At 37.6% G+C, this 11,540-nt stretch overlaps 1 protein-coding gene and 1 pseudogene across 1 annotated transcript in view; one reads left to right on the top strand and one right to left on the bottom strand.

The window, feature by feature from the left end:
- Positions 1–11,540, top strand: part of LOC102493032 (NUT family member 2G) — an 89,704-nt gene that overhangs the window by 55,965 nt on the left and 22,199 nt on the right. The window lies entirely within an intron of this gene.
- Positions 279–2,549, bottom strand: LOC102490082 (V-type proton ATPase subunit G 1 pseudogene; annotated as a pseudogene).

The raw sequence follows: 11,540 nt of genomic DNA, 5'->3' as shown, positions 1-11,540 counted from the left end.
GAGTGTGGGAGGGGAAGAGTGCAGGAAAGGAAATTTGGGGAAAAAATAGAGAGATGAGACATTTGTGGGACACAGATATGGTTTATTATCTGTTGATGAAGACGTGTATAGTATTCTCAACTGGGCTGGACTGAGGTGTATAGCATGCTGGGTAAAGTCCCTTTATAATTGAAATGATGTATAGCGATTAAATGTATAAATAATTATTCAAAATGTAATAAAGTAAAGTAAAAAGGAACTTTCTCACCTCTTGGAACTCATCTCCTGCATCTTCTGGAGTTCGTTTCTCAGCTCTTGCATCTCATTTAGTTTTGTCACTATGAATATTCTGAATTCTCTGTCGGACATTCCCATGAGTCTGCTTTACTGTCTGGGGATGATGAACGATTGTTCTTTTCCTTTAGGAGAGAAATATTTTCTTGGTTTCTCATATTTCTTGTGCCTCTGCAGTGGTTTCTGGTCATCCTGTGACAAAATCTATTCTCCACTTGTCTGAGTATTTTGGAAGTCTAGAATATGGAGTTTAGAGCATAGCTTCCTGAACATGCCAGAGCACACCTCAGCTTTAAAATGGCTTCTTCTCTGATTATTTTAGGAGTCTAGAAGATAGAGTTTAGCACATAGCTTCCCTGAACATGCCAGAACACACCTCAGCTTTAAAATCAAGATTGTATTCTTCTTAGAAAAGTAAAAACAATAGAAGGCAACTAAATGATTTGAGATTAAAATACAGCATTATGTGGCTTCCTCCAGCGAGAGCTAAATAAATGACTCCACATCACAACTTTCTTATTCACAAGCATGTACAGTTAAATCACTGTCCTTTTAGTTACATAATAGTCTTTATTTATTTGCATAAACTCATACTTTAATACCATTTTCCCATAATCATTTTGAAGGCCCCTCACAGGTGGTATTTAAAGCCATGAAATGAAGCTGTTCTCACTAAGGGAATGTGTAGAGCAAAATGACAAAACTTTGGGAAGAGATGAGGAGGTATCAGGAAGACACTGCAAAGCAAGGCAGCACGCCACTGCACAAGAGAAGCCAAGTAGAGACCACGGTTCCAGTAAGGACTGGTCAGCCCAGGAACAGTGCTGCAGTCAAGTAGGAAGAGGACTGGATTCTTAATTTGGACAGCACTGCTGATCCTGACAAGCAGCTCAGGTGGGGGCTTGGCGGGAGATATGCTGTAGCATGTTGTCAGGAAAAATGGAAAAGCTCTACAGTAAACTCTTAAGACTTTCAGCTAACAGAAGGCCACAGGCCTCTAGTGCTTAAGTGCCAGTGTGAAGTTACTACGGTATCACACACATCAGTTAGCCCAGGAAATAATTTAGCCCACCGGGAAGTAAATGTGTTTGATAACTGCCCAAGGCTGCCCTTGTACAAGAGTGAGTCTGTGCTCACTAGATGCTTGTCGTTTTTCATCAGTTGTTAGGTGAAACCAAGAGACTTCCTCCCTGTTAAGATTAAACCATGAACACTTTGTAATTATGTACACAAATACTGATGAATATGATATATGTGCTTACTTCCTACATGAAATTCTGTACCTCTGTGTACTCTCCATTATCAAAGAGGATGAACCAGAGAGGGGAAAAAGTTCATGACAAAGAGTCTTTTACTTTTAAATGATTATAAAGACACCAATTAATACTATGAAACAAGTTTGTGAATTCTATCATTTAGTATTTTGATTAAAAGAAACTAAAAGCAGCCCAAATGATTACACTAGTAGTCATTGTTCTGATTTTTTCTGGAATGGACAACTTTAGAGTTGGCTGTTGCTTCACACAGATTACAAGTAATTATTCACTATTTTTTCATAGATAAAATTCCTGACCTTCAAGAAAGCATTAATCCCTTTCTTTTTTCAAATGTTTTCCTTTTTTACCAGATCTAAGTCAGAAAAAGTTAACATTGAGATATATATTGCTTGAGGCAGAGACAAAGGAGAACAACATACACCTATTAAATTTCTAAGAAATAAGTAAAAAGATGAAAGCTTTGGATGAGTTCTAAGTCTGTACAAAGAAGCTAGATTTGCTACTCTGCAAAGAGTGAAGGGACCTTCTATATAATATACAGAAATAATTTAATGACTTACTTAAGAATATAGCTGGAGCTCTGTAAAGCTTCATATTCCATGGGACATCTAAAACACCAATCCATGGGACAGACATTTTGTTCTTCTTCTATTCATTTATATGGTAGTTTTCATGTATTTCTGGCTGGATGAGACAGACAAAGGCCAAGAGGTTATCTGAGACTTCACCCCTGTTCTTTAGGAAGTAGTTCTGGAGGATGGTCATCTTCTAGGTCTCCTTCTCCACTTCAGTGCTGCAACTACTATGGGATCCCAGAGCCATAGTTTCCTTGGCCTTGAACTCTTTCTCCCTCTTCAGGCAATACTGTTCAATTTCAACCTGAGCTGCTTTGGCCTGCTTCAGTCTCTGGTTGTTTGGCTTGTGGGCCTCAGACACCTTCTTGGTGGCTTGTTTCTCGGCCTGCAGCAACTGCTGAATTCCATACAACTGGCTGGTCATGGTGGTGGCAATTCTCAGGCCCTGGTGAATGTCCTTAAGTGGCTAGAGAATCCCTAGTGTTGGCTGACTCAGGCCCATGACCTGCTTCTGCCCATAATACTCTTTAAACAATCTTTCTTTAGAAAACTCTCTTATTGGGACTAGCAGATGGTGTAATGGTTATGTCACTGAACTCCCATATAGTCCACCACAGTTGGAGTCCTGGTTAAGGGCACTGGACTATCACATGGCCAACCACAGTTTGAGTCCCCAACATGGCGGCTTGAAGATAATGCCAGACACATGTGCATACATGACCAGAGCCCTGAGAGGAGAGTGGTTTAGGAAGTAGTTCTGGAGGATGGTCATCTTCTAGGTCTCCTTCTCCACTTCAGTGCTGCAACTACTATGGGATCCCAGAGCCATAGTTTCCTTGGCCTTGAACTCTTTCTCCCTCTTCAGGCAATACTGTTCAATTTCAACCTGAGCTGCTTTGGCCTGCTTCAGTCTCTGGTTGTTTGGCTTGTGGGCCTCAGACACCTTCTTGGTGGCTTGTTTCTCGGCCTGCAGCAACTGCTGAATTCCATACAACTGGCTGGTCATGGTGGTGGCAATTCTCAGGCCCTGGTGAATGTCCTTAAGTGGCTAGAGAATCCCTAGTGTTGGCTGACTCAGGCCCATGACCTGCTTCTGCCCATAATACTCTTTAAACAATCTTTCTTTAGAAAACTCTCTTATTGGGACTAGCAGATGGTGTAATGGTTATGTCACTGAACTCCCATATAGTCCACCACAGTTGGAGTCCTGGTTAAGGGCACTGGACTATCACATGGCCAACCACAGTTTGAGTCCCCAACATGGCGGCTTGCTTTCTTACACTCCCTCTCTCTGCCCCTTTCTGGTCAAATTAAAAATAAACAAACAAATGAACAAAACAAAAAACAAAACAAAATTCATGCCCACCACATGAGCATGCTTGCCCAGAACCCAAGAGGAGAATGGAGGAGAATGGATTGCAGTGTGGCTATCCCTCTGGGGGATGATTTCTTGTTTTCTGTCTCTGTCTCTCCAATGGGCACATGTGAACTAGAAGTTTTTTTTAGAAAAAGGAATTAAATGGACTAAAGAGGTGTTATTTAATGAGGTAACAAAATGGTTATCATGGAAGACCTAATAAGCCTATATCAAAAATACCTAGGAAAGAAAGAAAGAGAGAAAAAGAAAGAAAGAAAGAAAGAAAGAAAGAAAGAAAGAAAGAAAGAAAGAAAGAAAGAAAGAAAGAAAGAATTTGGAAAGAAAGAAAGAAAGAAAGAAAGAAAGAAAGAAAGAAAGAAAGAAAGAAAGAAAGAAAATTATCTTATTAGGTAAGTCTGTTTATTTTTACTATGAAGTTATTTATTTCATTTATATAGGCCACACAGGTTTAATTGGTACACTTAAGACAAAACAAATCATTCTTAAAGAAGAAGTATGGGATCATCTGTTTTCAAAGAATAATTCTAGATACTTAATTCATCTGTTTTCAAAAAGAATAATCCTAGATACTTAATTCATAAAGTATTAGGTAAGTCTGTTTATTTTTACTATGAAGTTATTTATTTCATTTATATAGGCCACACAGGTTTAATTGGTACACTTAAGACAAAACAAATCATTCTTAAAGAAGAAGTATGGGATCATCTGTTTTCAAAGAATAATTCTAGATACTTAATTCATCTGTTTTCAAAAAGAATAATCCTAGATACTTAATTCATAAAGCACATTTTTTACCACAACAGTAAAGCTTTTTCATTTTTAATTTTCTTTTTGGAGAGTTTGTTTTTGTTTTTGTTTTTAGCTATAGGGCACGTGCGCTCACCAGAAAGACAGAGAGAAACAGAGACAGAAAGTGAGAAATCATTCTCTAGGGGGGCTGGCCATGTCACAATCCCTTCTTCTACATTCTCCTTTTAGGATCTTGGACGTGCATGCAAACGCGCCCGGTGTGAGTTTAAGCCACTGAGTCTGAGACTCAAACCGTGGTCAACTACATGGGAGTCCAGTGATGTAGCCATTACGCCAACTGCTGGTTCCAGCAGTAAATCCTTAAAAATGACCAAAAAGTGTCCACTTGAAGATTATCAATGCTATATGAAGTATAAACTTGTTTTGAAGATTTGTGTCTATTTTATAAGATACAATTTGTACTGAAGAGTTTCTAAAAAGATAACATGCATAGTTAACTTGGTTCAAAGGACTTTCTAGAAATACAGTATAAATACTTAAGAACCACGATAGAGTCAGCTGTGGCTCAAAGTCCAGCAAAGATTTTCTTGAAACCCAGTACAAAAGTTAGTTACTGGCTCAAGACCATATCCAAAACTGACATATATCATAAGGAGATTTTATTGTAACTTTATCTCTATAAAAAAAAAGGGCACACTTAGTTACACATGACTTTTAACCTTGAGCTACAATTATGCTACAAATTCTCTCACCCTTCTAATCTAAAATTGATCATGTGGAGATACGTACATATCCTGAGCACTGTTCTGGGTCCTTGGTTTTCCAGCCTTGACAGAGATCTCAAAGGCCTTCAGAAGCCTGTGTGCTTACATTCAGAGCAGGATGAACTTTACACTTTCCATTTTCCTCCATTAGTGACAAGCCATAGATCACAAATTTGGCATGTAAAACATCTGGATGATTATCTGGCCACTTTGCAAATCCCCCTACAAGACAATGATCTTGAGCTGATAAGATATCATTTTTATTTTTCTCAAAATTAGTGTATTGGAAAATTTTCAGAAGCTTTAAAGTTGTTTCCACCCAAAAAGGGTAACAGATGTCTACAGGCTTATTAGGTCTTCCACAATAACCATTTTGTTTCCTCATTAAATAACACCTCTTTATTCTATTCAATTCCTTTTTCTGAAAAAACATTTTCTAATTTACCCATCAGACACAGTGATGCAATGCAACAAAAAGTAGATTCTCCAAATCCCTCCACCCTCCAAGAAGAGGCTCAGAGCTAGAAAGGGCACATAGGGCCCACTGTGCTGCTACCCAGCACCAGGTTCGAAGTAACCCCTCAGAAGGTCTCCAGTTCACCTTTGGTCCCTTCATGGTCACCAATGTTGTTGATAGAAATAAACTGTTCTGCAAAAAATAATAACTAATGTGGTTAAGTTCCAGGCATGAATATGTGTGACATAGGCCCAGAGAGGAGGCAAAACATGCCTTTCTCCAAAGACTGATTTTTTTAAAAAGAATTAACTAATTAATTAAAATATTATTATTATTTCTTTTTTTATACATTTAATTACCCTTTTTTAGCTTACAAAGTGAATATTTCATTATATGAACATTTCTCCCTAGTCCAGTTGGTTAAACTATAAAATATCTTCAAAAAATAAAATCACATTTCTTGGTCCCATTAATGCATTGCCTCCCTATTTTTTTTCTAAATGTCCTTCCTCAGGCCCTACTCTTCCATACACACTATTTCATTCGTTTACTTTAATTTGAACAGAGAGAGACAGAGAGAGAGAGAAAGAGAGAAGGAAAGTGAGAAAGCAAGCCACCAGGTCTGGGACTCTAACCATAGTTGGCCATGTGGAAGTGTCCACTGACTTAACCACCAAACCAACTGCTGATCCCTCTCACAAACTGAATTTTGACAAAGGGTATAGGACAATCCAGTAGAGAATACAAAATGATCTTATGAAAATTGTATAGAAAATAGGAAATCCATCTGTAGAAAATGAAGTTGAACCCCTGCCTCTCACTATTAATAAAAATTAATTAAAAATGGATAAAGGATCTAAACATAAAACATCAAATTAAAAAGGTACTCATGGAAAACACAGGGGAAACTCTTGGAGACATCAGAGCAAAGACTTCTTAATTAAGACAAAGCACAGGGACTAATCCTCAAGATAGACAGGTGGGATTACCTCAGGTTATAAAGTTTCTGCATGGCAAAGGAACAATAATTAAAGTGAAGAGACAACCCTAAGAATGGGGGAATATATTTGAAAAGTCTGCCTCAGATAAGGAACTAATAACTAAAATATATGAGAACTCAAGCAGCTTACCCACAAAATAAAAATCATTCCAATAGAAAGACTGGCAAATGAGCTGAACTGACAACTCTGTAAGGAAGACATAAAATGAGTCAATAAGCATATGAAAATAAAAACCACAATGAGGTTTCACCTCTCCCCAGTAAGAATGGCTACCACAGAAAAAATAAAAAATGTTAAGTGTTGATGAGGCAGTGGAAACTCTTCTGCCCTGTGGGTGGGAATGTTAATTAGTACAACACCATGGAGAAGGATATGGAGGTTATTCAAAAGCCTAAGTATTGAACTTCCATATGACAGCTCTTTTACTCCTGGGTCTCTACCCAAAGGACAGGAATACACTCAGTTGGAAAAGCACTTGCACATCCATGTTTATTGTGGCATTATTCCCAATTGTTAAGACACAGAATCAAATAAAATATCAAATAAAATATCAAAGAATAGATGAGTGGACTGAAAAATTGTGACATACATACACTATAGAATACTACTCAGCCATAAAAAAAAATGAGACCAGGTATGTGACAGAAGGTGATGAATATGGAAGATAAAATGCTAACAAAGCAAACTAGACTATGAAAAATAGGCATCATATGTCCCTACTTAATATATTCCAAGTGTCTGCACTCTGTTGCAGAAAGAGCAAGATTGGAAGGAATGAAAACATGGAGAGGTTTTCATTGATGATCCCTGCCCATTAAGGGTGTGGGGTCATGTTTTTTGTTTCTTGAGCCCAACTCCCAAATTTTGCAGCCACAGTTTAAAAAAGTGGGTGGATTATCTTTTTTTGTGCTAATTCCAGTTTACTCTCTTTCCCAACTATGAGGATAAAGGAGCAGGCAGCTCTTTCACCCAAGACTCCTTGCCCAGTTATGGTGTGGGATCAGAGCCTGTATTTCTGTCACATGTAGAGCACAGAGTGTGGCACATGATTTTGGATATCACCCCTGTACTCTCACCTCTCAGGTCAATATTCCGAGTAGCAACCTGACAGGTCTAGATATATAGGATACAAAATCTGAGCACTGAGAGGTCTTGGAAGAATTATTTTCCATACTTATATCAGCAAAAGGAGGAGAAAAAATTCTCTCTGTAAATATGAACCCAAAACTCCCACGGTGGATACCACACTGCCACAACAGAAGAGGGAAACAGGCACACAGCTAATTCAAATCAAAAGGAAGCACAGGAACACACTACAGAAATCTATCTCAAAGGAGCAAGAAGTGAGTAAATCAATAGATGACTAAAGATCACAGCAGAACCTTAAGAAATATGAGAAATCCAGAAAATACTACCACCACCCCCAACTCCAACAATGGAAAAAGCAGAGGAAATCACAAAATAATCAGAAATAGAATTCAGAGTATTTATCTGTATTTATAGTATTTGTTTTCTATTGCACAATGAGGTGCAAGAGAAAACAATCTACTTCAACAATGAGAAAATCATCCCATGGCTTGAAGGAAATACTCAATAAAAAGATGACTTCTGTAAAAGAATCAATCAAAGCTTATATAGATGAAGACTGTAACACAAAAAATCAAAATCTTCTTGAAAGAATTAAAAATAGATTAGAACATAAGATAGTATCTCTGATCTAGAATACAAAGTCTCTGACTTTGACAAAACCAGCAAAGATAATGAAAAAAATAATCAAGAATAAAATAAAAAATAAGTACAACATACAGAAGATATTAGATACTATTAAATGCCCAAACATCCAAATAGCTGGTACTTTAGAGGTGAAGAATCTTAGGGCATCAAAACCCTATTCCATGAAATATTACTGGAAGAAAAAAATTCAAACCTAGAGAAACATTCAAACATCTAGACCCAAGAAATGCCAAGGATCTCAAATAAAATCAATCTAATAATATTCTTTCCACAACACATCATGACCAGATTGTTCATAATCAAACAAAGACTAGATTCCAGAAATAGCAAGATAGAAACATCACATTACTTAGAAAGGTTATCCTATTAGCATAATATCAGAACTCTCAAGTGAAACAATGCAATAAGGAAACTATGGGAATATATATTCAAAGCTCTAAAAGAAAACAATTTCAACCAAAAATTCTACACCTAGCAATATTTTCCTTCATATGGAAAAAAACAAATGAAATCATTCTCAGATAAATAAAAACTGAAAGAAGTCACCAAGAGTAGACCAGTCCTTCAAGAAATACTGAAGGGAATACTGTATCAGGAAAACTGAAGAGAAATAAACAGATTAGTGAACAAAAACCAACACAATAGGGCACAGAACAGGCCTTTACAAATGCAAAGTCATAAAAACTATATCCAGCATCTTCTCTAATCACGATGGAATTGAACTTAAATTTAACTGCAGAAAAATCCCTCAAAATACAGAAACATATGGAAACTAAAGAACCTACTCTGGAATGACTTCACAATCAGTGAAGAAATTAAGGCTCATTGGAAACAATGAGTCTTGGAAAACAAGATTCATTGGACCAATTTCACTGACTGAAGTACACGAATAAACCATTCATCTTGCTTTTTTAAAAAAAGATTCATTGGAAACAATGATTAAAAGCACATGAATTTTCGGGAACCAGCAGTTAGCGTAATGGCTATGTCGCTGGACTCCCACGTAGTCGACCGCGGTTCATGTCCCGGACCCGGTGGCTTAAAACTCACGCTGGGTGCATGTGTGTGCATGCCCAAGATCCCGAGAGGAGAATGGAGGAGAAGGGATTGCGGCGTGACCATACCCCCTGGGGGGTGACTTCTCACTTTCTGTCTCTATGTCTCTCTCTGTCTGTCTGGCGAGCACACGCGCCCTACAGTGAAAATCTCTCCAAAAAAAAAAAGCACATGAATTTTCATAACCTTTGAGGCACAGCAAAAGGAGTCAAAAGAGGGATGTTCATAGCAATTAGTTCACACACACACACACACACACAAACCCTGAAAACGTGGCATATAGACAACCTAACCACACACCTCAGGGAACCTGAAAACGTGGCACATAGACAACCTAACCACACACCTCAGGGAACCAAAAAAACATAATAACAACCCCCCCTCAGAACACCAGGAGCAAAGAAATAATAAAAGTTTGGGTAGTAATAAATAGAGATGAAATAGAGACTAGATTAATTGTATTGGAAACAAATGAAACAAAATGTAGTTCTTTGAGAAGATGAACAAAATTGACCACCTTTAGTTAGACTAATAAAGAACAGAGAAAGGAAACAGATAAATCCAATCAACAGTGAAGCAGGCAATATTACAACAGGCATAACAGTAATATAAAAGATCATGAGATAATACTGAAAGTGAGTATATGCCAACAGACAGAAAAACCTGGATGAGATGTACAAATTTCAGGACACATATAATTTACCAATATCAAATCAGGAAGACATAGAAAGCTTGAATAAACCAATAACAAGCAATGAAATTGAATCAGTAATAAATAGCTTCTCAACAAAGAAAAGCCTAGGTCCTGATGGCTTCATTTCTGAATTCTACCAAACTTTTAAAGAGAGCTAACTCCCATTTTCCTCAAAGTATTTCCAAAGATCTATAAGAAAGAACTCTCCCAAATTCATTCTATGAAATGCCCATCAACCTCATTCTAAAAACAGAAAGGACTTCACAAAAAAATTTAACTACAGACCAATATCCCTGATGAATACAGATGCAAAATTTCTCAACAAGATACTGGCAAATCATATCGAATGACACACCATGTCTTAGTAATTGTGAATAAATGCTGCAATAAAATCAAATGTCTAAGAATAGTTGAATGGATTGAAAATGTGTTGCACATATACACTACAGAATACTACTCAGTCATAGAAAACAATGAGACCCTGGCATTTGTTAGAAAGTGAATGAATATGGAAGATACACTGCTAAGTGAAGCAAGTCAGACTATGACAGAGAGGTATTGTATGTCCCCATTTAATATATACCAAACATTTTCACTCAATGGCAGAAACTGAAAGACTGGAAGGTATAAAAACTTGAAGAGCAATGGTGGATGGTAGAGGTGGTGTGGGAGGAAGGTGGAAAATGGGAGACAGTGAGAGTGAGTGAATAAAGGGGGAAAAGAAAAGTGAAGTATGTAAGGGACAAAAGTTTAAAACAAATTTGCTGATATTAATGTGTATGGCAATAACTTTGACTGGAGTGATATACAGTTTATTCATGCTGAGGAAACTCATTATGTACTCTTTTTTATATTTTATTGACGGGGCCATGCAGACAACACAAGCTGGTAAAGAGGCTGTCTCCCACGTCTAAAGGCAAGGCCTGGGCTGGGAAGAAACTGCGAGACAAGGCCAGCGGTTTACTAGCCCTCCTTGTGTCTTTTTACTGGCCTGTAGTCAATTCCTCTACGGTGAGTTTTACTGTTATTACGGTACCCTGCAAGGGTAAAATATCACCCCCAACCATTACAATAAAGCCAAATAGTGATCTTGTAGGAATGTGGTTTCCTAAGACTGCAGGAGGGCAGGAAGTTTGAGATTCCCTCACCTGTCTGTTTTAGCCAAAATTAACATATGTTGAGATTAAGTTAGTATAAGCCAAATTAGCGTTAGTAACATATGTAGATTAAGTTAGTTTAAGGCTAGTTTTATGAAAATACTCCTTGCTAAAGCTACAGGCCAAAGTTAGCTCGTGCCAGGCAAAGTCAGCACATTCACCCAGAAATAAAACAAAAGAACTCACTAATTGACAAACTCAGCAAATAAAACAAAAACTCATGGTTTTGTTAAGAAAGGAAAAGCCTGACTGGTGACGACAGGATGAACAAACCTGAGGGCTCCAGAGAAAGATTAACTACCTTAGCTGGGAGCTCTTATCTAAAGCAACAGGTAGCTTTCAACTAAAAAGAGTTTCTCGTCTATGTGCTGTTGACTATGAAAAACTGCTAATAAAACATCCTGTGTTGTCTCCTGAGCTACAA

This window comes from Tupaia chinensis, unplaced genomic scaffold, assembly GCF_000334495.1.
Source record: "Tupaia chinensis unplaced genomic scaffold, TupChi_1.0 Scaffold000506_1, whole genome shotgun sequence".
In the NCBI taxonomy this organism is placed as follows: domain Eukaryota; kingdom Metazoa; phylum Chordata; class Mammalia; order Scandentia; family Tupaiidae; genus Tupaia; species Tupaia belangeri.
The sequence above is the reverse complement of the archived record's forward strand: the minus strand, read 5'-3'. Positions and strand labels throughout refer to the sequence as shown.